The sequence below is a fragment of the Oncorhynchus clarkii genome, chromosome 30, assembly GCF_045791955.1.
Source record: "Oncorhynchus clarkii lewisi isolate Uvic-CL-2024 chromosome 30, UVic_Ocla_1.0, whole genome shotgun sequence".
NCBI classification, from domain to species: Eukaryota; Metazoa; Chordata; class Actinopteri; order Salmoniformes; family Salmonidae; genus Oncorhynchus; species Oncorhynchus clarkii.
Genome location: NC_092176.1, coordinates 31,287,481 through 31,307,502, shown reverse-complemented (window position 1 = coordinate 31,307,502; position 20,022 = coordinate 31,287,481). Strand labels below are relative to the sequence as shown.

General features: G+C 33.6%; 29 non-coding genes across 29 annotated transcripts; all 29 read left to right on the top strand.

The window, feature by feature from the left end:
* The first annotated feature begins 1,091 nt into the window (after positions 1 to 1,091).
* trnal-caa (transfer RNA leucine (anticodon CAA)) lies at positions 1,092 to 1,203 on the top strand. The gene is made up of 2 exons: positions 1,092 to 1,129; positions 1,158 to 1,203. It is a non-coding gene; the product is annotated as a tRNA-Leu (tRNA).
* Positions 1,204 to 1,553: 350 nt separating this feature from the next.
* On the top strand, positions 1,554 to 1,665 carry trnal-caa (transfer RNA leucine (anticodon CAA)). Its single transcript has 2 exons — positions 1,554 to 1,591; positions 1,620 to 1,665. It is a non-coding gene; the product is annotated as a tRNA-Leu (tRNA).
* A 350-nt stretch (positions 1,666 to 2,015) lies between these two features.
* trnal-caa (transfer RNA leucine (anticodon CAA)) lies at positions 2,016 to 2,127 on the top strand. Its single transcript has 2 exons — positions 2,016 to 2,053; positions 2,082 to 2,127. It is a non-coding gene; the product is annotated as a tRNA-Leu (tRNA).
* Positions 2,128 to 2,939: 812 nt separating this feature from the next.
* trnal-caa (transfer RNA leucine (anticodon CAA)) lies at positions 2,940 to 3,051 on the top strand. The gene is made up of 2 exons: positions 2,940 to 2,977; positions 3,006 to 3,051. It is a non-coding gene; the product is annotated as a tRNA-Leu (tRNA).
* Positions 3,052 to 3,402: 351 nt separating this feature from the next.
* trnal-caa (transfer RNA leucine (anticodon CAA)) lies at positions 3,403 to 3,514 on the top strand. Its single transcript has 2 exons — positions 3,403 to 3,440; positions 3,469 to 3,514. It is a non-coding gene; the product is annotated as a tRNA-Leu (tRNA).
* Positions 3,515 to 3,864: 350 nt separating this feature from the next.
* On the top strand, positions 3,865 to 3,976 carry trnal-caa (transfer RNA leucine (anticodon CAA)). The gene is made up of 2 exons: positions 3,865 to 3,902; positions 3,931 to 3,976. It is a non-coding gene; the product is annotated as a tRNA-Leu (tRNA).
* An 813-nt stretch (positions 3,977 to 4,789) lies between these two features.
* trnal-caa (transfer RNA leucine (anticodon CAA)) lies at positions 4,790 to 4,901 on the top strand. The gene is made up of 2 exons: positions 4,790 to 4,827; positions 4,856 to 4,901. It is a non-coding gene; the product is annotated as a tRNA-Leu (tRNA).
* Positions 4,902 to 5,252: 351 nt separating this feature from the next.
* On the top strand, positions 5,253 to 5,364 carry trnal-caa (transfer RNA leucine (anticodon CAA)). Its single transcript has 2 exons — positions 5,253 to 5,290; positions 5,319 to 5,364. It is a non-coding gene; the product is annotated as a tRNA-Leu (tRNA).
* Positions 5,365 to 5,714: 350 nt separating this feature from the next.
* Positions 5,715 to 5,826, top strand: trnal-caa (transfer RNA leucine (anticodon CAA)). The gene is made up of 2 exons: positions 5,715 to 5,752; positions 5,781 to 5,826. It is a non-coding gene; the product is annotated as a tRNA-Leu (tRNA).
* Positions 5,827 to 6,638: 812 nt separating this feature from the next.
* On the top strand, positions 6,639 to 6,750 carry trnal-caa (transfer RNA leucine (anticodon CAA)). Its single transcript has 2 exons — positions 6,639 to 6,676; positions 6,705 to 6,750. It is a non-coding gene; the product is annotated as a tRNA-Leu (tRNA).
* Positions 6,751 to 7,102: 352 nt separating this feature from the next.
* On the top strand, positions 7,103 to 7,214 carry trnal-caa (transfer RNA leucine (anticodon CAA)). Its single transcript has 2 exons — positions 7,103 to 7,140; positions 7,169 to 7,214. It is a non-coding gene; the product is annotated as a tRNA-Leu (tRNA).
* An 811-nt stretch (positions 7,215 to 8,025) lies between these two features.
* Positions 8,026 to 8,137, top strand: trnal-caa (transfer RNA leucine (anticodon CAA)). The gene is made up of 2 exons: positions 8,026 to 8,063; positions 8,092 to 8,137. It is a non-coding gene; the product is annotated as a tRNA-Leu (tRNA).
* A 350-nt stretch (positions 8,138 to 8,487) lies between these two features.
* trnal-caa (transfer RNA leucine (anticodon CAA)) lies at positions 8,488 to 8,599 on the top strand. Its single transcript has 2 exons — positions 8,488 to 8,525; positions 8,554 to 8,599. It is a non-coding gene; the product is annotated as a tRNA-Leu (tRNA).
* Positions 8,600 to 8,948: 349 nt separating this feature from the next.
* trnal-caa (transfer RNA leucine (anticodon CAA)) lies at positions 8,949 to 9,060 on the top strand. Its single transcript has 2 exons — positions 8,949 to 8,986; positions 9,015 to 9,060. It is a non-coding gene; the product is annotated as a tRNA-Leu (tRNA).
* Positions 9,061 to 9,410: 350 nt separating this feature from the next.
* On the top strand, positions 9,411 to 9,522 carry trnal-caa (transfer RNA leucine (anticodon CAA)). The gene is made up of 2 exons: positions 9,411 to 9,448; positions 9,477 to 9,522. It is a non-coding gene; the product is annotated as a tRNA-Leu (tRNA).
* A 350-nt stretch (positions 9,523 to 9,872) lies between these two features.
* Positions 9,873 to 9,984, top strand: trnal-caa (transfer RNA leucine (anticodon CAA)). Its single transcript has 2 exons — positions 9,873 to 9,910; positions 9,939 to 9,984. It is a non-coding gene; the product is annotated as a tRNA-Leu (tRNA).
* An 812-nt stretch (positions 9,985 to 10,796) lies between these two features.
* Positions 10,797 to 10,908, top strand: trnal-caa (transfer RNA leucine (anticodon CAA)). The gene is made up of 2 exons: positions 10,797 to 10,834; positions 10,863 to 10,908. It is a non-coding gene; the product is annotated as a tRNA-Leu (tRNA).
* A 351-nt stretch (positions 10,909 to 11,259) lies between these two features.
* trnal-caa (transfer RNA leucine (anticodon CAA)) lies at positions 11,260 to 11,371 on the top strand. The gene is made up of 2 exons: positions 11,260 to 11,297; positions 11,326 to 11,371. It is a non-coding gene; the product is annotated as a tRNA-Leu (tRNA).
* A 350-nt stretch (positions 11,372 to 11,721) lies between these two features.
* Positions 11,722 to 11,833, top strand: trnal-caa (transfer RNA leucine (anticodon CAA)). The gene is made up of 2 exons: positions 11,722 to 11,759; positions 11,788 to 11,833. It is a non-coding gene; the product is annotated as a tRNA-Leu (tRNA).
* An 812-nt stretch (positions 11,834 to 12,645) lies between these two features.
* Positions 12,646 to 12,757, top strand: trnal-caa (transfer RNA leucine (anticodon CAA)). Its single transcript has 2 exons — positions 12,646 to 12,683; positions 12,712 to 12,757. It is a non-coding gene; the product is annotated as a tRNA-Leu (tRNA).
* A 351-nt stretch (positions 12,758 to 13,108) lies between these two features.
* trnal-caa (transfer RNA leucine (anticodon CAA)) lies at positions 13,109 to 13,220 on the top strand. Its single transcript has 2 exons — positions 13,109 to 13,146; positions 13,175 to 13,220. It is a non-coding gene; the product is annotated as a tRNA-Leu (tRNA).
* Positions 13,221 to 14,032: 812 nt separating this feature from the next.
* On the top strand, positions 14,033 to 14,144 carry trnal-caa (transfer RNA leucine (anticodon CAA)). Its single transcript has 2 exons — positions 14,033 to 14,070; positions 14,099 to 14,144. It is a non-coding gene; the product is annotated as a tRNA-Leu (tRNA).
* A 350-nt stretch (positions 14,145 to 14,494) lies between these two features.
* Positions 14,495 to 14,606, top strand: trnal-caa (transfer RNA leucine (anticodon CAA)). Its single transcript has 2 exons — positions 14,495 to 14,532; positions 14,561 to 14,606. It is a non-coding gene; the product is annotated as a tRNA-Leu (tRNA).
* A 350-nt stretch (positions 14,607 to 14,956) lies between these two features.
* trnal-caa (transfer RNA leucine (anticodon CAA)) lies at positions 14,957 to 15,068 on the top strand. Its single transcript has 2 exons — positions 14,957 to 14,994; positions 15,023 to 15,068. It is a non-coding gene; the product is annotated as a tRNA-Leu (tRNA).
* A 1,744-nt stretch (positions 15,069 to 16,812) lies between these two features.
* trnal-caa (transfer RNA leucine (anticodon CAA)) lies at positions 16,813 to 16,924 on the top strand. Its single transcript has 2 exons — positions 16,813 to 16,850; positions 16,879 to 16,924. It is a non-coding gene; the product is annotated as a tRNA-Leu (tRNA).
* An 813-nt stretch (positions 16,925 to 17,737) lies between these two features.
* Positions 17,738 to 17,849, top strand: trnal-caa (transfer RNA leucine (anticodon CAA)). Its single transcript has 2 exons — positions 17,738 to 17,775; positions 17,804 to 17,849. It is a non-coding gene; the product is annotated as a tRNA-Leu (tRNA).
* Positions 17,850 to 18,629: 780 nt separating this feature from the next.
* Positions 18,630 to 18,741, top strand: trnal-uaa (transfer RNA leucine (anticodon UAA)). Its single transcript has 2 exons — positions 18,630 to 18,667; positions 18,696 to 18,741. It is a non-coding gene; the product is annotated as a tRNA-Leu (tRNA).
* Positions 18,742 to 19,069: 328 nt separating this feature from the next.
* trnal-caa (transfer RNA leucine (anticodon CAA)) lies at positions 19,070 to 19,181 on the top strand. Its single transcript has 2 exons — positions 19,070 to 19,107; positions 19,136 to 19,181. It is a non-coding gene; the product is annotated as a tRNA-Leu (tRNA).
* Positions 19,182 to 19,521: 340 nt separating this feature from the next.
* On the top strand, positions 19,522 to 19,633 carry trnal-caa (transfer RNA leucine (anticodon CAA)). The gene is made up of 2 exons: positions 19,522 to 19,559; positions 19,588 to 19,633. It is a non-coding gene; the product is annotated as a tRNA-Leu (tRNA).
* The last annotated feature ends 389 nt before the right edge of the window (positions 19,634 to 20,022 follow it).

Genomic DNA, 20,022 nt, shown 5'->3' with positions numbered 1-20,022 from the left:
AGTTACTCAAATTCCATTGAAAAATGTTTTTTACTATATCTTTCATTAGCTTTTAACATTTTTTGTTTATTTTTCTTTGTATCTTATTATCTATATGTTTCCATCAGACATATCAGACATTATGTTACAGAATCATGAAAAAATATGAATTTTAAGGATTTCTAAGTGTCAGGATTGCCGAGTGGTCTAAGGCGCCAGACTCAAGGTGAGAATCCTTCCTAGTTACAGGGGTATTCTGGTCTCCGATTGGAGGCGAGTGTTCAAATCCCTCTTCTGACACAGCTTTTGCCTTAAAAAAGAGTAGCTCTTTGTCAAAACCGAAAAATTCTCCAAATGGTGAAAGGAAAACACATGAACAGTGATTAAAAGTTTGATAGATGTCATAGTTTGAGAACAGAAAACACATGAAACGGGAATAATAGTTCAATACATGTCAACATATGCCTAGTTTAGAATTCAATAAGTTACTCAAATTCCATTGAAAAATGTTTTTTACTATATCTTTCATTAGCTTTTAACATTTTTTGTTTATTTTTCTTTGTATCTTATTATCTATATGTTTCCATCAGACATATCAGACATTATGTTACAGAATCATGAAAAAATATGAATTTTAAGGATTTCTAAGTGTCAGGATGGCCGAGTGGTCTAAGGCGCAAGACTCAAGGTGAGAATCCTTCCTAGTTACAGGGGTATTCTGGTCTCCGATTGGAGGCGAGGGTTCAAATCCCTCTTCTGACACAGCTTTTGCCTTAAAAAAGAGTAGCTCTTTGTCAAAACCGAAAAATTCTCCAAATGGTGAAAGGAAAACACATGAACAGTGATTAAAAGTTTGATAGATGTCATAGTTTGAGAACAGAAAACACATGAAACGGGAATAATAGTTCAATACATGTCAACATATGCCTAGTTTAGAATTCAATAAGTTACTCAAATTCCATTGAAAAATGTTTTTTACTATATCTTTCATTAGCTTTTAACATTTTTTGTTTCTTTTTCTTTGTATCTTAAGATCTGCATGTAACCATCAGACATATCAGATGTTATGTTACATAATCGTGAAAAAATATGAATTTTAAGGTTTTGTAGTTGTCAGGATGGCCGAGTGGTCTAAGGCGCCAGACTCAAGGTGAGAATCCTTCCTAGTTACAGGGGTATTCTGGTCTCCGATTGGAGGCGAGGGTTCAAATCCCTCTTCTGACACAGCTTTTGCCTTAAAAAAGAGTAGCTCTTTGTCAAAACCAAAAAATTCTCCAAATGGTGAAAGGAAAACACATGAACATTGATTAATAGTTTGATAGATGTCATAGTTTGAGAACAGAAAACACATGAAACCGGAATAATAGTTCAATACATATCATCATATGCCTAGTTTAGAATTCAATAAGTTACTCAAATTCCATTGAAAAATGTTTTTTACTATATCTTTCATTAGCTTTTAACATTTTTTGTTTATTTTTCTTTGGATCTTATTATCTACATGTTTCCATCAGACATATCAGATGTTATGTTACATAATCATGAAAAAATATGAATTTTAAGGATTTATAAGTGTCAGGATGGCCGAGTGGTCTAAGGCGCCAGACTCAAGGTGAGAATCCTTCCTAGTTACAGGGGTATTCTGGTCTCCGATTGGAGGCGAGGGTTCAAATCCCTCTTCTGACACAGCTTTTGCCTTAAAAAAGAGTAGCTCTTTGTCAAAACCGAAAAATTCTCCAAATGGTGAAAGGAAAACACATGAACAGTGATTAATAGTTTGATAGATGTCATAGTTTGAGAACAGAAAACACATGAAACGGGAATAATAGTTCAACATATGTCAACATATGCCTAGTTTAGAATTCAATAAGTTACTCAAATTCCATTGAAAAATGTTTTTTACTATATCTTTCATTAGCTTTTAACATTTTTTGTTTATTTTTCTTTGTATCTTAAGATCTGCATGTAACCATCAGATATATCAAATGTTATGTTACATAATCGTGAAAAAATATGAATTTTAAGGTTTTGTAGTTGTCAGGATGGCCGAGTGGTCTAAGGCGCCAGACTCAAGGTGAGAATCCTTCCTAGTTACAGGGGTATTCTGGTCTCCGATTGGAGGCGAGGGTTCAAATCCCTCTTCTGACACAGCTTTTGCCTTAAAAAAGAGTAGCTCTTTGTCAAAACCGAAAAATTCTCCAAATGGTGAAAGGAAAACACATGAACAGTGATTAAAAGTTTGATAGATGTCATAGTTTGAGAACAGAAAACACATGAAACGGGAATAATAGTTCAATACATGTCAACATATGCCTAGTTTAGAATTCAATAAGTTACTCAAATTCCATTGAAAAATGTTTTTTACTATATCTTTCATTAGCTTTTAACATTTTTTGTTTATTTTTCTTTGTATCTTATTATCTATATGTTTCCATCAGACATATCAGACATTATGTTACAGAATCATGAAAAAATATGAATTTTAAGGATTTCTAAGTGTCAGGATGGCCGAGTGGTCTAAGGCGCAAGACTCAAGGTGAGTATCCTTCCTACTTACAGGGGTATTCTGGTCTCCGATTGGAGGCGAGGGTTCAAATCCCTCTTCTGACACAGCTTTTGCCTTAAAAAAGAGTAGCTCTTTGTCAAAACCGAAAAATTCTCCAAATGGTGAAAGGAAAACACATGAACAGTGATTAAAAGTTTGATAGATGTCATAGTTTGAGAACAGAAAACACATGAAACGGGAATAATAGTTCAATACATGTCAACATATGCCTAGTTTAGAATTCAATAAGTTACTCAAATTCCATTGAAAAATGTTTTTTACTATATCTTTCATTAGCTTTTAACATTTTTTGTTTCTTTTTCTTTGTATCTTAAGATCTGCATGTAACCATCAGACATATCAGATGTTATGTTACATAATCGTGAAAAAATATGAATTTTAAGGTTTTGTAGTTGTCAGGATGGCCGAGTGGTCTAAGGCGCCAGACTCAAGGTGAGAATCCTTCCTAGTTACAGGGGTATTCTGGTCTCCGATTGGAGGCGAGGGTTCAAATCCCTCTTCTGACACAGCTTTTGCCTTAAAAAAGAGTAGCTCTTTGTCAAAACCAAAAAATTCTCCAAATGGTGAAAGGAAAACACATGAACATTGATTAATAGTTTGATAGATGTCATAGTTTGAGAACAGAAAACACATGAAACCGGAATAATAGTTCAATACATATCATCATATGCCTAGTTTAGAATTCAATAAGTTACTCAAATTCCATTGAAAAATGTTTTTTACTATATCTTTCATTAGCTTTTAACATTTTTTTGTTTATTTTTCTTTGGATCTTATTATCTACATGTTTCCATCAGACATATCAGATGTTATGTTACATAATCATGAAAAAATATGAATTTTAAGGATTTATAAGTGTCAGGATGGCCGAGTGGTCTAAGGCGCCAGACTCAAGGTGAGAATCCTTCCTAGTTACAGGGGTATTCTGGTCTCCGATTGGAGGCGAGGGTTCAAATCCCTCTTCTGACACATTTTTTGCCTTAAAAAAGAGTAGCTCTTTGTCAAAACCGAAAAATTCTCCAAATGGTGAAAGGAAAACACATGAACAGTGATTAATAGTTTGATAGATGTCATAGTTTGAGAACAGAAAACACATGAAACGGGAATAATAGTTCAACATATGTCAACATATGCCTAGTTTAGAATTCAATAAGTTACTCAAATTCCATTGAAAAATGTTTTTTACTATATCTTTCATTAGCTTTTAACATTTTTTGTTTATTTTTCTTTGTATCTTAAGATCTGCATGTAACCATCAGATATATCAGATGTTATGTTACATAATCGTGAAAAAATATGAATTTTAAGGTTTTGTATTTGTCAGGATGGCCGAGTGGTCTAAGGCGCCAGACTCAAGGTGAGAATCCTTCCTAGTTACAGGGGTATTCTGGTCTCCGATTGGAGGCGAGGGTTCAAATCCCTCTTCTGACACAGCTTTTGCCTTAAAAAAGAGTAGCTCTTTGTCAAAACCGAAAAATTCTCCAAATGGTGAAAGGAAAACACATGAACAGTGATTAAAAGTTTGATAGATGTCATAGTTTGAGAACAGAAAACACATGAAACGGGAATAATAGTTCAATACATGTCAACATATGCCTAGTTTAGAATTCAATAAGTTACTCAAATTCCATTGAAAAATGTTTTTTACTATATCTTTCATTAGCTTTTAACATTTTTTGTTTATTTTTCTTTGTATCTTATTATCTATATGTTTCCATCAGACATATCAGACATTATGTTACAGAATCATGAAAAAATATGAATTTTAAGGATTTCTAAGTGTCAGGATTGCCGAGTGGTCTAAGGCGCCAGACTCAAGGTGAGAATCCTTCCTAGTTACAGGGGTATTCTGGTCTCCGATTGGAGGCGAGTGTTCAAATCCCTCTTCTGACACAGCTTTTGCCTTAAAAAAGAGTAGCTCTTTGTCAAAACCGAAAAATTCTCCAAATGGTGAAAGGAAAACACATGAACAGTGATTAATAGTTTGATAGATGTCATAGTTTGAGAACAGAAAACACATGAAACGGGAATAATAGTTCAATATATGTCAACATATGCCTAGTTTAGAATTCAATAAGTTACTCAAATTCCATTGAAAAATGTTTTTTACTATATCTTTCATTAGCTTTTAACATTTTTTTGTTTATTTTTCTTTGGATCTTATTATCTACATGTTTCCATCAGACATATCAGATGTTATGTTACATAATCATGAAAAAATATGAATTTTAAGGATTTATAAGTGTCAGGATGGCCGAGTGGTCTAAGGCGCCAGACTCAAGGTGAGAATCCTTCCTAGTTACAGGGGTATTCTGGTCTCCGATTGGAGGCGAGGGTTCAAATCCCTCTTCTGACACAGCTTTTGCCTTAAAAAAGAGTAGCTCTTTGTCAAAACCAAAAAATTCTCCAAATGGTGAAAGGAAAACACATGAACATTGATTAATAGTTTGATAGATGTCATAGTTTGAGAACAGAAAACACATGAAACCGGAATAATAGTTCAATACATATCATCATATGCCTAGTTTAGAATTCAATAAGTTACTCAAATTCCATTGAAAAATGTTTTTTACTATATCTTTCATTAGCTTTTAACATTTTTTTGTTTATTTTTCTTTGGATCTTATTATCTACATGTTTCCATCAGACATATCAGATGTTATGTTACATAATCATGAAAAAATATGAATTTTAAGGATTTATAAGTGTCAGGATGGCCGAGTGGTCTAAGGCGCCAGACTCAAGGTGAGAATCCTTCCTAGTTACAGGGGTATTCTGGTCTCCGATTGGAGGCGAGGGTTCAAATCCCTCTTCTGACACATTTTTTGCCTTAAAAAAGAGTAGCTCTTTGTCAAAACCGAAAAATTCTCCAAATGGTGAAAGGAAAACACATGAACAGTGATTAATAGTTTGATAGATGTCATAGTTTGAGAACAGAAAACACATGAAACGGGAATAATAGTTCAACATATGTCAACATATGCCTAGTTTAGAATTCAATAAGTTACTCAAATTCCATTGAAAAATGTTTTTTACTATATCTTTCATTAGCTTTTAACATTTTTTGTTTATTTTTCTTTGTATCTTAAGATCTGCATGTAACCATCAGATATATCAGATGTTATGTTACATAATCGTGAAAAAATATGAATTTTAAGGTTTTGTATTTGTCAGGATGGCCGAGTGGTCTAAGGCGCCAGACTCAAGGTGAGAATCCTTCCTAGTTACAGGGGTATTCTGGTCTCCGATTGGAGGCGAGGGTTCAAATCCCTCTTCTGACACAGCTTTTGCCTTAAAAAAGAGTAGCTCTTTGTCAAAACCGAAAAATTCTCCAAATGGTGAAAGGAAAACACATGAACAGTGATTAAAAGTTTGATAGATGTCATAGTTTGAGAACAGAAAACACATGAAACGGGAATAATAGTTCAATACATGTCAACATATGCCTAGTTTAGAATTCAATAAGTTACTCAAATTCCATTGAAAAATGTTTTTTACTATATCTTTCATTAGCTTTTAACATTTTTTGTTTATTTTTCTTTGTATCTTATTATCTATATGTTTCCATCAGACATATCAGACATTATGTTACAGAATCATGAAAAAATATGAATTTTAAGGATTTCTAAGTGTCAGGATTGCCGAGTGGTCTAAGGCGCCAGACTCAAGGTGAGAATCCTTCCTAGTTACAGGGGTATTCTGGTCTCCGATTGGAGGCGAGTGTTCAAATCCCTCTTCTGACACAGCTTTTGCCTTAAAAAAGAGTAGCTCTTTGTCAAAACCGAAAAATTCTCCAAATGGTGAAAGGAAAACACATGAACAGTGATTAATAGTTTGATAGATGTCATAGTTTGAGAACAGAAAACACATGAAACGGGAATAATAGTTCAATATATGTCAACATATGCCTAGTTTAGAATTCAATAAGTTACTCAAATTCCATTGAAAAATGTTTTTTACTATATCTTTCATTAGCTTTTAACATTTTTTGTTTATTTTTCTTTGTATCTTATTATCTACATGTTTCCATCAGACATATCAGATGTTATGTTACATAATCATGAAAAAATATGAATTTTAAGGATTTATAAGTGTCAGGATGGCCGAGTGGTCTAAGGCGCCAGACTCAAGGTGAGAATCCTTCCTAGTTACAGGGGTATTCTGGTCTCCGATTGGAGGCGAGGGTTCAAATCCCTCTTCTGACACAGCTTTTGCCTTAAAAAAGAGTAGCTCTTTGTCAAAACCGAAAAATTCTCCAAATGGTGAAAGGAAAACACATGAACAGTGATTAATAGTTTGATAGATGTCATAGTTTGAGAACAGAAAACACATGAAACGGGAATAATAGTTCAATACATATGTCAACATATGCCTAGTTTAGAATTCAATAAGTTACTCAAATTCCATTGAAAAATGTTTTTTACTATATCTTTCATTAGCTTTTAACATTTTTTGTTTCTTTTTCTTTGTATCTTAAGATCTGCATGTAACCATCAGACATATCAGATGTTATGTTACATAATCGTGAAAAAATATGAATTTTAAGGTTTTGTAGGTGTCAGGATGGCCGAGTGGTCTAAGGCGCCAGACTCAAGGTGAGAATCCTTCCTAGTTACAGGGGTATTCTGGTCTCCGATTGGAGGCGAGGGTTCAAATCCCTCTTCTGACACAGCTTTTGCCTTAAAAAAGAGTAGCTCTTTGTCAAAACCGAAAAATTCTCCAAATGGTGAAAGGAAAACACATGAACAGTGATTAATAGTTTGATAGATGTCATAGTTTGAGAACAGAAAACACATGAAACGGGAATAATAGTTCAATACATGTCAACATATGCCTAGTTTAGAATTCAATAAGTTACTCAAATTCCATTGAAAAATGTTTTTTACTATATCTTTCATTAGCTTTTAACATTTTTTGTTTATTTTTCTTTGTATCTTATTATCTATATGTTTCCATCAGACATATCAGACATTATGTTACAGAATCATGAAAAAATATGAATTTTAAGGATTTCTAAGTGTCAGGATGGCCGAGTGGTCTAAGGCGCCAGACTCAAGGTGAGAATCCTTCCTAGTTACAGGGGTATTCTGGTCTCCGATTGGAGGCGAGGTTCAAATCCCTCTTCTGACACAGCTTTTGCCTTAAAAAAGAGTAGCTCTTTGTCAAAACCGAAAAATTCTCCAAATGGTGAAAGGAAAACACATGAACAGTGATTAATAGTTTGATAGATGTCATAGTTTGAGAACAGAAAACACATGAAACGGGAATAATAGTTCAATATATGTCAACATATGCCTAGTTTAGAATTCAATAAGTTACTCAAATTCCATTGAAAAATGTTTTTTACTATATCTTTCATTAGCTTTTAACATTTTTTGTTTCTTTTTCTTTGTATCTTAAGATCTGCATGTAACCATCAGACATATCAGATGTTATGTTACATAATCGTGAAAAAATATGAATTTTAAGGTTTTGTAGTTGTCAGGATGGCCGAGTGGTCTAAGGCGCCAGACTCAAGGTGAGAATCCTTCCTAGTTACAGGGGTATTCTGGTCTCCGATTGGAGGCGAGGGTTCAAATCCCTCTTCTGACACAGCTTTTGCCTTAAAAAAGAGTAGCTCTTTGTCAAAACCGAAAAATTCTCCAAATGGTGAAAGGAAAACACATGAACAGTGATTAATAGTTTGATAGATGTCATAGTTTGAGAACAGAAAACACATGAAACGGGAATAATAGTTCAATATATGTCAACATATGCCTAGTTTAGAATTCAATAAGTTACTCAAATTCCATTGAAAAATGTTTTTTACTATATCTTTCATTAGCTTTTAACATTTTTTGTTTATTTTTCTTTGTATCTTAAGATCTGCATGTAACCATCAGACATATCAGATGTTATGTTACATAATCGTGAAAAAATATGAATTTTAAGGTTTTGTAGTTGTCAGGATGGCCGAGTGGTCTAAGGCGCCAGACTCAAGGTGAGAATCCTTCCTAGTTACAGGGGTATTCTGGTCTCCGATTGGAGGCGAGGGTTCAAATCCCTCTTCTGACACAGCTTTTGCCTTAAAAAAGAGTAGCTCTTTGTCAAAACCGAAAAATTCTCCAAATGGTGAAAGGAAAACACATGAACAGTGATTAAAAGTTTGATAGATGTCATAGTTTGAGAACAGAAAACACATGAAACGGGAATAATAGTTCAATACATGTCAACATATGCCTAGTTTAGAATTCAATAAGTTACTCAAATTCCATTGAAAAATGTTTTTTACTATATCTTTCATTAGCTTTTAACATTTTTTGTTTATTTTTCTTTGTATCTTATTATCTATATGTTTCCATCAGACATATCAGACATTATGTTACAGAATCATGAAAAAATATGAATTTTAAGGATTTTAAGTGTCAGGATGGCCGAGTGGTCTAAGGCGCCAGACTCAAGGTGAGAATCCTTCCTAGTTACAGGGGTATTCTGGTCTCCGATTGGAGGCGAGGGTTCAAATCCCTCTTCTGACACAGCTTTTGCCTTAAAAAAGAGTAGCTCTTTGTCAAAACCGAAAAATTCTCCAAATGGTGAAAGGAAAACACATGAACAGTGATTAATAGTTTGATAGATGTCATAGTTTGAGAACAGAAAACACATGAAACGGGAATAATAGTTCAATACATGTCAACATATGCCTAGTTTAGAATTCAATAAGTTACTCAAATTCCATTGAAAAATGTTTTTTACTATATCTTTCATTAGCTTTTAACATTTTTTGTTTCTTTTTCTTTGTATCTTAAGATCTGCATGTAACCATCAGACATATCAGATGTTATGTTACATAATCGTGAAAAAATATGAATTTTAAGGTTTTGTAGTTGTCAGGATGGCCGAGTGGTCTAAGGCGCCAGACTCAAGGTGAGAATCCTTCCTAGTTACAGGGGTATTCTGGTCTCCGATTGGAGGCGAGGGTTCAAATCCCTCTTCTGACACAGCTTTTGCCTTAAAAAAGAGTAGCTCTTTGTCAAAACCGAAAAATTCTCCAAATGGTGAAAGGAAAACACATGAACAGTGATTAATAGTTTGATAGATGTCATAGTTTGAGAACAGAAAACACATGAAACGGGAATAATAGTTCAACATATGTCAACATATGCCTAGTTTAGAATTCAATAAGTTACTCAAATTCCATTGAAAAATGTTTTTTACTATATCTTTCATTAGCTTTTAACATTTTTTGTTTCTTTTTCTTTGTATCTTAAGATCTGCATGTAACCATCAGATATATCAGATGTTATGTTACATAATCGTGAAAAAATATGAATTTTAAGGTTTTGTAGTTGTCAGGATGGCCGAGTGGTCTAAGGCGCCAGACTCAAGGTGAGAATCCTTCCTAGTTACAGGGGTATTCTGGTCTCCGATTGGAGGCGAGGGTTCAAATCCCTCTTCTGACACAGCTTTTGCCTTAAAAAAGAGTAGCTCTTTGTCAAAACCGAAAAATTCTCCAAATGGTGAAAGGAAAACACATGAACAGTGATTAAAAGTTTGATAGATGTCATAGTTTGAGAACAGAAAACACATGAAACGGGAATAATAGTTCAATACATGTCAACATATGCCTAGTTTAGAATTCAATAAGTTACTCAAATTCCATTGAAAAATGTTTTTTACTATATCTTTCATTAGCTTTTAACATTTTTTGTTTATTTTTCTTTGTATCTTATTATCTATATGTTTCCATCAGACATATCAGACATTATGTTACAGAATCATGAAAAAATATGAATTTTAAGGATTTCTAAGTGTCAGGATTGCCGAGTGGTCTAAGGCGCCAGACTCAAGGTGAGAATCCTTCCTAGTTACAGGGGTATTCTGGTCTGCGATTGGAGGCGAGTGTTCAAATCCCTCTTCTGACACAGCTTTTGCCTTAAAAAAGAGTAGCTCTTTGTCAAAACCGAAAAATTCTCCAAATGGTGAAAGGAAAACACATGAACAGTGATTAATAGTTTGATAGATGTCATAGTTTGAGAACAGAAAACACATGAAACGGGAATAATAGTTCAATATATGTCAACATATGCCTAGTTTAGAATTCAATAAGTTACTCAAATTCCATTGAAAAATGTTTTTTACTATATCTTTCATTAGCTTTTAACATTTTTTGTTTCTTTTTCTTTGTATCTTAAGATCTGCATGTAACCATCAGACATATCAGATGTTATGTTACATAATCGTGAAAAAATATGAATTTTAAGGTTTTGTAGTTGTCAGGATGGCCGAGTGGTCTAAGGCGCCAGACTCAAGGTGAGAATCCTTCCTAGTTACAGGGGTATTCTGGTCTCCGATTGGAGGCGAGGGTTCAAATCCCTCTTCTGACACAGCTTTTGCCTTAAAAAAGAGTAGCTCTTTGTCAAAACCAAAAAATTCTCCAAATGGTGAAAGGAAAACACATGAACATTGATTAATAGTTTGATAGATGTCATAGTTTGAGAACAGAAAACACATGAAACCGGAATAATAGTTCAATACATATCATCATATGCCTAGTTTAGAATTCAATAAGTTACTCAAATTCCATTGAAAAATGTTTTTTACTATATCTTTCATTAGCTTTTAACATTTTTTTGTTTATTTTTCTTTGGATCTTATTATCTACATGTTTCCATCAGACATATCAGATGTTATGTTACATAATCATGAAAAAATATGAATTTTAAGGATTTATAAGTGTCAGGATGGCCGAGTGGTCTAAGGCGCCAGACTCAAGGTGAGAATCCTTCCTAGTTACAGGGGTATTCTGGTCTCCGATTGGAGGCGAGGGTTCAAATCCCTCTTCTGACACATTTTTTGCCTTAAAAAAGAGTAGCTCTTTGTCAAAACCGAAAAATTCTCCAAATGGTGAAAGGAAAACACATGAACAGTGATTAATAGTTTGATAGATGTCATAGTTTGAGAACAGAAAACACATGAAACGGGAATAATAGTTCAACATATGTCAACATATGCCTAGTTTAGAATTCAATAAGTTACTCAAATTCCATTGAAAAATGTTTTTTACTATATCTTTCATTAGCTTTTAACATTTTTTGTTTATTTTTCTTTGTATCTTAAGATCTGCATGTAACCATCAGATATATCAGATGTTATGTTACATAATCGTGAAAAAATATGAATTTTAAGGTTTTGTATTTGTCAGGATGGCCGAGTGGTCTAAGGCGCCAGACTCAAGGTGAGAATCCTTCCTAGTTACAGGGGTATTCTGGTCTCCGATTGGAGGCGAGGGTTCAAATCCCTCTTCTGACACAGCTTTTGCCTTAAAAAAGAGTAGCTCTTTGTCAAAACCGAAAAATTCTCCAAATGGTGAAAGGAAAACACATGAACAGTGATTAAAAGTTTGATAGATGTCATAGTTTGAGAACAGAAAACACATGAAACGGGAATAATAGTTCAATACATGTCAACATATGCCTAGTTTAGAATTCAATAAGTTACTCAAATTCCATTGAAAAATGTTTTTTACTATATCTTTCATTAGCTTTTAACATTTTTTGTTTATTTTTCTTTGTATCTTATTATCTATATGTTTCCATCAGACATATCAGACATTATGTTACAGAATCATGAAAAAATATGAATTTTAAGGATTTCTAAGTGTCAGGATTGCCGAGTGGTCTAAGGCGCCAGACTCAAGGTGAGAATCCTTCCTAGTTACAGGGGTATTCTGGTCTCCGATTGGAGGCGAGTGTTCAAATCCCTCTTCTGACACAGCTTTTGCCTTAAAAAAGAGTAGCTCTTTGTCAAAACCGAAAAATTCTCCAAATGGTGAAAGGAAAACACATGAACAGTGATTAATAGTTTGATAGATGTCATAGTTTGAGAACAGAAAACACATGAAACGGGAATAATAGTTCAATATATGTCAACATATGCCTAGTTTAGAATTCAATAAGTTACTCAAATTCCATTGAAAAATGTTTTTTACTATATCTTTCATTAGCTTTTAACATTTTTTGTTTATTTTTCTTTGTATCTTAAGATCTGCATGTAACCATCAGACATATCAGATGTTATGTTACATAATCGTGAAAAAATATGAATTTTAAGGTTTTGTAGTTGTCAGGATGGCCGAGTGGTCTAAGGCGCCAGACTCAAGGTGAGAATCCTTCCTAGTTACAGGGGTATTCTGGTCTCCGATTGGAGGCGAGGGTTCAAATCCCTCTTCTGACACAGCTTTTGCCTTAAAAAAGAGTAGCTCTTTGTCAAAACCAAAAAATTCTCCAAATGGTGAAAGGAAAACACATGAACATTGATTAATAGTTTGATAGATGTCATAGTTTGAGAACAGAAAACACATGAAACCGGAATAATAGTTCAATACATATCATCATATGCCTAGTTTAGAATTCAATAAGTTACTCAAATTCCATTGAAAAATGTTTTTTACTATATCTTTCATTAGCTTTTAACATTTTTTTGTTTATTTTTCTTTGGATCTTATTATCTACATGTTTCCATCAGACATATCAGATGTTATGTTACATAATCATGAAAAAATATGAATTTTAAGGATTTATAAGTGTCAGGATGGCCGAGTGGTCTAAGGCGCCAGACTCAAGGTGAGAATCCTTCCTAGTTACAGGGGTATTCTGGTCTCCGATTGGAGGCGAGGGTTCAAATCCCTCTTCTGACACATTTTTTGCCTTAAAAAAGAGTAGCTCTTTGTCAAAACCGAAAAATTCTCCAAATGGTGAAAGGAAAACACATGAACAGTGATTAATAGTTTGATAGATGTCATAGTTTGAGAACAGAAAACACATGAAACGGGAATAATAGTTCAACATATGTCAACATATGCCTAGTTTAGAATTCAATAAGTTACTCAAATTCCATTGAAAAATGTTTTTTACTATATCTTTCATTAGCTTTTAACATTTTTTGTTTATTTTTCTTTGTATCTTAAGATCTGCATGTAACCATCAGATATATCAGATGTTATGTTACATAATCGTGAAAAAATATGAATTTTAAGGTTTTGTAGTTGTCAGGATGGCCGAGTGGTCTAAGGCGCCAGACTCAAGGTGAGAATCCTTCCTAGTTACAGGGGTATTCTGGTCTCTGATTGGAGGCGAGTGTTCCAATCCCTCTTCTGACACAGCTTTTGCCTTAAAAAAGAGTAGCTCTTTGTCAAAACCGAAAAATTCTCCAAATGGTGAAAGGAAAACACATGAACAGTGATTAATAGTTTGATAGATGTCATAGTTTGAGAACAGAAAACACATGAAACTGGAATAATAGTTCAATACATATCATCATATGCCTAGTTTAGAATTCAATAAGTTACTCAAATTCCATTGAAAAATGTTTTTTACTATATCTTTCATTAGCTTTTAACATTTTTTGTTTATTTTTCTTTGTATCTTATTATCTACATGTTTCCATCAGACATATCAGATGTTATGTTACATAATCATGAAAAAATATGAATTTTAAGGATTTATAAGTGTCAGGATGGCCGAGTGGTCTAAGGCGCCAGACTCAAGGTGAGAATCCTTCCTAGTTACAGGGGTATTCTGGTCTCCGATTGGAGGCGAGGGTTCAAATCCCTCTTCTGACACAGCTTTTGCCTTAAAAAAGAGTAGCTCTTTGTCAAAACCGAAAAATTCTCCAAATGGTGAAAGGAAAACACATGAACAGTGATTAATAGTTTGATAGATGTCATAGTTTGAGAACAGAAAACACATGAAACGGGAATAATAGTTCAACATATGTCAACATATGCCTAGTTTAGAATTCAATAAGTTACTCAAATTCCATTGAAAAATGTTTTTTACTATATCTTTCATTAGCTTTTAACATTTTTTGTTTATTTTTCTTTGTATCTTAAGATCTGCATGTAACCATCAGATATATCAGATGTTATGTTACATAACCGTGAAAAAATATGAATTTTAAGGTTTTGTAGTTGTCAGGATGGCCGAGTGGTCTAAGGCGCCAGACTCAAGGTGAGAATCCTTCCTAGTTACAGGGGTATTCTGGTCTCCGATTGGAGGCGAGGGTTCAAATCCCTCTTCTGACACAGCTTTTGCCTTAAAAAAGAGTAGCTCTTTGTCAAAACCGAAAAATTCTCCAAATGGTGAAAGGAAAACACATGAACAGTGATTAATAGTTTGATAGATGTCATAGTTTGAGAACAGAAAACACATGAAACGGGAATAATAGTTCAATACATATCATCATATGCCTAGTTTAGAATTCAATAAGTTACTCAAATTCCATTGAAAAATGTTTTTTACTATATCTTTCATTAGCTTTTAACATTTTTTGTTTATTTTTCTTTGTATCTTATTATCTACATGTTTCCATCAGACATATCAGATGTTATGTTACATAATCATGAAAAAATATGAATTTTAAGGATTTATAAGTGTCAGGATGGCCGAGTGGTCTAAGGCGCCAGACTCAAGGTGAGAATCCTTCCTAGTTACAGGGGTATTCTGGTCTCCGATTGGAGGCGAGGGTTCAAATCCCTCTTCTGACACAGCTTTTGCCTTAAAAAAGAGTAGCTCTTTGTCAAAACCGAAAAATTCTCCAAATGGTGAAAGGAAAACACATGAACAGTGATTAATAGTTTGATAGATGTCATAGTTTGAGAACAGAAAACACATGAAACGGGAATAATAGTTCAACATATGTCAACATATGCCTAGTTTAGAATTCAATAAGTTACTCAAATTCCATTGAAAAATGTTTTTTACTATATCTTTCATTAGCTTTTAACATTTTTTGTTTATTTTTCTTTGTATCTTAAGATCTGCATGTAACCATCAGATATATCAGATGTTATGTTACATAATCGTGAAAAAATATGAATTTTAAGGTTTTGTAGTTGTCAGGATGGCCGAGTGGTCTAAGGCGCCAGACTCAAGGTGAGAATCCTTCCTAGTTACAGGGGTATTCTGGTCTCCGATTGGAGGCGAGTGTTCAAATCCCTCTTCTGACACAGCTTTTGCCTTAAAAAAGAGTAGCTCTTTGTCAAAACCGAAAAATTCTCCAAATGGTGAAAGGAAAACACATGAACAGTGATTAATAGTTTGATAGATGTCATAGTTTGAGAACAGAAAACACATGAAACGGGAATAATAGTTCAATATATGTCAACATATGCCTAGTTTAGAATTCAATAAGTTACTCAAATTCCATTGAAAAATGTTTTTTACTATATCTTTCATTAGCTTTTAACATTTTTTGTTTATTTTTCTTTGTATCTTATTATCTACATGTTTCCATCAGACATATCAGATGTTATGTTACATAATCATGAAAAAATATGAATTTTAAGGATTTATAAGTGTCAGGATGGCAGAGTGGTCTAAGGCGCCAGACTCAAGGTGAGAATCCTTCCTAGTTACAGGGGTATTCTGGTCTCCGATTGGAGGCGAGGGTTCAAATCCCTCTTCTCACACACCTTTTGCCTTAAAAAAGAGTAGCTCTTTGTCAAAACCGAAAAATTCTCCAAATGGTGAAAGGAAAACACATGAACAGTGATTAATAGTTTGATAGATGTCATAGTTTGAGAACAGAAAACACATGAAACTGGAATAATAGTTCAATACATATCATCATATGCCTAGTTTAGAATTCAATAAGTTACTAAAATTCCATTGAAAAATGTTTTTACTATATCTTTCATTAGCTTTTAACATTTTTTGTTTCTTTTTCTTTGTATCTTAAGATCTGCATGTAACCATCAGACATATCAGATGTTATGTTACAGAATCATGAAAAAATATGAATTTTAAGGTTTTGTAGTTGTCAGGATGGCCGACTGGTCAAAGGCGCCAGACTCAAGGTTAGAATCCTTCCTAGTTACAGGGGTATTCTGGTCTCCGATTGGAGGCGAGGGTTCAAATCCCTCTTCTGACACAGCTTTTGCCTTAAAAAAGAGTAGCTCTTTGTCAAAACCGAAAATGGAAACAGGAAAACACATGAACAGTGATTTATAGTTTGATAGATGTCATAGTTTGAGAACAGAAAACACATGAAACGGGAATAATAGTTCAATACAAAAAAGAGTAGCTCTTTGTCATTCTCCATATGCCTAGTTTAGAATTCAATAAGTTACTCAAATTCCATTGAAAAATGTTTTTACTATATCTTTCATTAGCTTTTAACATTTTTTGTTTCTTTTTCTTTGTATCTTAAGATCTGCATGTAACCATCAGACATATCAGATGTTATGTTACATAATCGTGAAAAAATATGAATTTTAAAGTTTTGTAGTTGTCAGGATGGCCGAGTGGTCTAAGGCGCCAGACTCAAGGTGAGAATCCTTCCTAGTTACAGGGGTATTCTGGTCTCCGATTGGAGGCGAGGGTTCAAATCCCTCTTCTGACACAGCTTTTGCCTTAAAAAAGAGTAGCTCTTTGTCAAAACCGAAAAATTCTCCAAATGGTGAAAGGAAAACACATGAACAGTGATTAAAAGTTTGATAGATGTCATAGTTTGAGAACAGAAAACACATGAAACGGGAATAATAGTTCAATACATGTCAACATATGCCTAGTTTAGAATTCAATAAGTTACTCAAATTCCATTGAAAAATGTTTTTTACTATATCTTTCATTAGCTTTTAACATTTTTTGTTTATTTTTCTTTGTATCTTATTATCTATATGTTTCCATCAGACATATCAGACATTATGTTACAGAATCATGAAAAAATATGAATTTTAAGGATTTCTAAGTGTCAGGATTGGCGAGTGGTCTAAGGCGCCAGACTCAAGGTGAGAATCCTTCCTAGTTACAGGGGTATTCTGGTCTCCGATTGGAGGCGAGGGTTCAAATCCCTCTTCTGACACAGCTTTTGCCTTAAAAAAGAGTAGCTCTTTGTCAAAACCAAAAAATTCTCCAAATGGTGAAAGGAAAACACATGAACATTGATTAATAGTTTGATAGATGTCATAGTTTGAGAACAGAAAACACATGAAACCGGAATAATAGTTCAATACATATCATCATATGCCTAGTTTAGAATTCAATAAGTTACTCAAATTCCATTGAAAAATGTTTTTTACTATATCTTTCATTAGCTTTTAACATTTTTTTGTTTATTTTTCTTTGTATCTTATTATCTACATGTTTCCATCAGACATATCAGATGTTATGTTACATAATCATGAAAAAATATGAATTTTAAGGATTTATAAGTGTCAGGATGGCCGAGTGGTCTAAGGCGCCAGACTCAAGGTGAGAATCCTTCCTAGTTACAGGGGTATTCTGGTCTCCGATTGGAGGCGAGGGTTCAAATCCCTCTTCTGACACATTTTTTGCCTTAAAAAAGAGTAGCTCTTTGTCAAAACCGAAAAATTCTCCAAATGGTGAAAGGAAAACACATGAACAGTGATTAATAGTTTGATAGATGTCATAGTTTGAGAACAGAAAACACATGAAACGGGAATAATAGTTCAACATACGTCAACATATGCCTAGTTTAGAATTCAATAAGTTACTCAAATTCCATTGAAAAATGTTTTTTACTATATCTTTCATTAGCTTTTAACATTTTTTGTTTATTTTTCTTTGTATCTTATTATCTATATGTTATGTTACATAATCGTGAAAAAATATGAATTTTAAGGTTTTGTAGTTGTCAGGATGGCCGAGTGGTCTAAGGCGCCAGACTCAAGGTGAGAATCCTTCATAGTTACAGGGGTATTCTGGTCTCCGATTGGACGCGAGTGTTCAAATCCCTCTTCTGACACAGCTTTTGCCTTAAAAAAGAGTAGCTCTTTGTCAAAACCGAAAATGGAAACAGGAAAACACATGAACAGTGATTAATAGTTTGATAGATGTCATAGTTTGAGAACAGAAAACAAATGAAACGGGAATAATAGTTCAATATATGTCAACATATGCATAGTTTAGAATTCAATAAGTTACTCAAATTCCATTGAAAAATGTTTTTTACTATATCTTTCATTAGCTTTTAACATTTTTTGTTTATTTTTCTTTGTATCTTAAGATCTGCATGTAACCATCAGACATATCAGATGTTATGTTACATAATCGTGAAAAAATATGAATTTTAAGGTTTTGTAGTTGTCAGGATGGCCGAGTGGTCTAAGGCGCCAGGCTTAAGGTGAGAATCCTTCCTAGTTACAGGAGTATTCTGGTCTCCGATTGGAGGCGAGGGTTCAAATCACTCTTCTGACACAGCTTTCGCCTTAAAAAAGAGTAGCTCTTTGTCAAAACCAAACAATTATCCAAATGGTGAAAGGAAAACACATGAACAGTGATTAATAGTTTGATAGATGTCATAGTTTGAGAACAGAAAACACATGAAACGGGAGTAATAGTTCAATACATATCATCATATGCCTAGTTTAGAATTCAATAAGTTACTCAAATTCCATTGAAAAATGTTTTTTACTATATCTTTCATTAGCTTTTAACATTTTTTGTTTATTTTTCTTTGTATCTTATTATCTATATGTTATGTTACATAATCGTGAAAAAATATGAATTTTAAGGTTTTGTAGTTGTCAGGATGGCCGAGTGGTCTAAGGCGCCAGACTCAAGGTGAGAATCCTTCATAGTTACAGGGGTATTCTGGTCTCCGATTGGAGGCGAGGGTTCAAATCCCTCTTCTGACACAGCTTTTGCCTTAAAAAAGAGTTGCTCTTTGTCAAAACCGAAAATGGAAACAGGAAAACACATGAACAGTGATTAATAGTTTGATAGATGTCATAGTTTGAGAACAGAAAACACATGAAACGGGAATAAAAGTTCAATATATGTCAACATATGCCTAGTTTAGAATTCAATAAGTTACTCAAATTCCATTGAAAAATGTTTTTTACTATATCTTTCATTAGCTTTTAACATTTTTTGTTTATTTTTCTTTGTATCTTATTATCTAGATGTTTCCATCAGAAATATCAGACATTATGTTACAGAATCATGAAAAAATATGAATTTTAAGGATTTGTTAGTGTCAGGATGGCCGAGTGGTCTAAGGCGCCAGACTCAAGGTGAGAATCCTTCCTAGTTACAGGGGTATTCTGGTCTCCGATTGGAGGCGAGGGTTCAAATCCCTCTTCTGACACAGCTTTTGCCTTAAAAAAAGAGTAGCTCTTTGTCAAAACCGAAAAATTCTCCAAATGGTGAAAGGAAAACACATGAACAGTGATTAATAGTTTGATAGATGTCATAGTTTGAGAACAGAAAACACATGAAACGGGAATAATAGTTCAATATATGTCAACATATGCCTAGTTTAGAATTCAATAAGTTACTCAAATTCCATTGAAAAATGTTTTTTACTATATCTTTCATTAGCTTTTAACATTTTTTGTTTCTTTTTCTTTGTATCTTAAGATCTGCATGTAACCATCAGACATATCAGATGTTATGTTACATAATTGTGAAAAAATATGAATTTTAAGGTTTTGTAGTTGTCAGGATGGCCGAGTGGTCTAAGGCGCCATACTCAAG